Source organism: Otolemur garnettii, unplaced genomic scaffold, assembly GCF_000181295.1.
Source record: "Otolemur garnettii isolate 467f Iridium unplaced genomic scaffold, OtoGar3 scaffold00156, whole genome shotgun sequence".
Lineage (NCBI taxonomy): Eukaryota > Metazoa > Chordata > Mammalia > Primates > Galagidae > Otolemur > Otolemur garnettii.
In genome coordinates, this window is record NW_003852551.1 from 4,177,845 (window position 1) to 4,181,386 (window position 3,542).

Genomic DNA, 3,542 nt, shown 5'->3' on the forward strand with positions numbered 1-3,542 from the left:
AAAATAAAATAAAATAAAATAAAATAAAATTATAATCATTAATTACAACTATAGCCATGGGAATCTACATGACATATACATGGAATATTTTCTCCATCATACTAGTCAACTCTGTATTTACTAAGACCACATTGGAGGCTTGGTGCCTGTAGCACAGTGGTTATGGTGCCAGCTACATACACCCAGGGTGGTGGGTTCAAACTCAGCTCAGGTCAGCTAAACAACAATGACAACTGCAACAGAAAATAGCCAGGTGTTGTGACGGGTACCAGTAATCCCAACTACTTGGGAGGCTGAGGCAAGAAAATCGCTTAAAACCCAAGAGTTTGAGGTTGGTGTGAGCTGTGACGCCACAGCACTCTACCAAGGGCAACGTGGTGAGACTCTGTCTCACAAAACAAAACAAAGCACACTGGAATATACTTTGGTTATCTATTGCTACACAACCAATTATCCCCACACTCAATGGCTTAAAACAACAACTACTAAATTGGCCTGGGAAAAGATTTTATGAGGAAGACCTGCCTGGCAATTGCAGCAACATCAAAAAATAAATAAATGAGATTTGATCAAGCTAAAAAGCTTCTGCAGGGGCGGCACCTGTGGCTCAAGGAGTAGGGCGCCGGCCCCATATGCCGGAGGTAGAGGGGTCAAACCCAGCCCCGGCCAAAAACTGCAAAAAAAAAAAAAAAGCTTCTGCATAGCGAAGAGTACCACAACCAAAGCAATCAGACAGCCTTCAGAAGGGGAGAAGAGTTTTGCATGTTATGAATCTGACAAAGGTCTAATAACTAGAATCTACAGAGAACTCAAATTAATCAACAAGAAAAGAGCAAACAGGCTCGGCGCCTGTGGCTCAAGTGGCTAAGGCGCCAGCCACATACACCTGGGCTGGTGGGTTCAAATCCAGCCCGAGCCCGCCAAACAACAATGATGGCTGCAACCAAAAAATAGCCGGGCATTGTGGGAGGTGGAGGCAGGAGACTCGCTTAAACCCAGGAGCTGGAGATTGCTGTGAGCTGTGATGTCACAGCACTCTACCCAGGAGGATAGCTTGAGGCTCTGTCTCAAAATAAGGAAAAAAAAGAAAAGAGCAAACAACCCCACTTATAAGTGTGCAAGAGACTCAAACAGAAACTTAAGTGAAGATGACAGATGAATGGCCCCCAGAACAGAAACTTATCTAAAGATGACAGATGAATGGCCCCTAAACATCTGAAAAAAATTTTCACCATCTTTAATCATCAGAGAAATGCAAATAAAACCACTCTGAGATACCACCTAACTTCAGTAAGATTAGCCCACATCACAAAGTCCCAAATCTGCAGATGCTGGCGTGGAAAGAAGAGAACACGTCTAGTGGGAACACTGCTGGTAGGATTGCAAACTGATACAACCTTTATGGAAAGAAGTATGGAGAATTCTTAAAGAACTAAAAGTCAACCTTCCATTTTATCCTGCAATTCCATTACTAGCTATCTACCCAGAAGAACTATCATTTTACCTTAAAGACATTTGCACCAAAATGTTTACTGCAGCTCAATTCATAATTGCCAAGTCGTGGAGGCAACCTAAATGCCCATGAACCCATGAATGGATTAACAAACTGTGGCACATGTATACCAAGAAGTACTATTCAGCTGTAAAAATAGATGGAGATTTTACATCTTTTATGTTTACCTGGATGGAGTTGAAACCCATTCTTCTTAGTAAAGTATCTCAAGAATGGGGGTGGGGGAAATCCAATGTATTCAACACTAATATGAAACCAATATATAAACAATTACATACCCACACGAACAATAAAACACAAATATAGCTTAGCAAGGAGGAGGAGAGAGGAGGAACCAGAGAAGGGAAAGATGGGAGGGAGAGGTTAATTGGCGAGATCTCCCCTAATGTCCACAATGTGAGAGTGTTCACCACAGCCCCTGAGTGAAGGGCTCAACTATAACTTGAACTTTACCTTGGAAGTGAGAACAATGTAACCTAAAAGTTTATACCCTCATACTTATTTGAAATAAAAATAAAGTAGAATAAAACTACCACACACTCCATAAAAAAAAAAAACCTACATCATGCCTCATACATTTTGAGTCAGAAATTTGGACAGGGCTCAGCTGGGTGATTTCTCTGTTCCGTAAGGCATTAACCTGAGCTGGTTAGTAGTACTACAGCTTGCAGCTAGGCTAGTCTGGAGGGTCCAGCACAGCCTTACACATGTGCCCGGCATAGAGGCTATGCTTTCTATGTAGCCTCAGAGCCTTTCTATGTGGTCTATTAGGGTAGTGGACCTTAAGTGGCACCTCAGGGCTCCATAGCAACAGGTTGTAGAAGCTGCTGTTCTTTTGCAGCTGGCCTGGAAACTGGCACAGCATCACTTTCCATCTTAGTCTATTGGTCAAAGAAATCATGGTACTCACCTAGATTCAAGGAAGACAACACAAACTTCACCTTGTAATGGGAGGAATGTTAAATGAAATAAATTCCAAAAGAATTATATAGAAGATTAAAAAAACAAAAAGTTGTTTTTTGAAAAGATAAACAAAGTTGACAAGCCTCTCTCACTAGATTAGCCAGAAACAGGACCCTAATTACTGTGTTTCCCCCCAAATAAGACACTGTCTTATATTTATTTTTTCTCAAGAAGGCACACTAGGGCTTATTTTCAGGGGATGTTTTATTTTTATTAAGTATAATACAACAATCTACATTTATTCAAATACAGTTAAGTCATCTTCTTCTGGAACCTGACAGGGGGAGCCAACCTTGGTGGGGCTGGCGCTAGTGATGCGTGAACTCCTTTCCCCTAGCCATTTGCACATGCGCAATAGGATGCCTGCAACTGCAGTTACCACACACACAGCCACACAAGTGAAAATGGCTCAGAGAAAGGAGCTATGGCAGATATATGGTATTCTAGTCTTCCTTACCGCTCCATGCTAAAATGCATGGCCCATCACTAGGTCTTATTATTGGGGTAGGGCTTATATTTAACAAATGCATAGAAATCCTGCTAGGGCTTATTTTTGGGGAAATACAGTAATTTAGTCAGAAACAAAAAAGGAGATACTACATCTGACACCATAGAAATACAAAATATCATCTGTGAATACTGTTAAAAAACTCTATGATCATAAACTTGAAAATGTTGAGAAAATGAACAAATTCTTAGAAAGACATAACCTTCCTAGACTCAGTAAGAATAAATAGACTTCTCAGCGGCATCTGTGGCTCAAAGGAGTAGCGTGCCGGCCCCATATGCTGGAGGTAGCAGGTTCAAACCCAGCCCCAGCCAAAAAAATCCACAAAAGAAGAAGAAGAAGAAGAAATAGAATTCCTAAACAAACCAATATCATGTAATGAAATTGAAGCAGAAATTTAAAAAAAAAAAATTCTTCCAACAAAAGAAGTTCTGGGCTCAGTGCCTGTGGCTCAAGTGGCTAAGGCGCCAGTCACATACACTTGAGCTGGAGGGTTTGAATCCAGTCTGGGCCCACCAAACAACAATCACGGCTGCAACCAAAAAATAGCCAGGCATT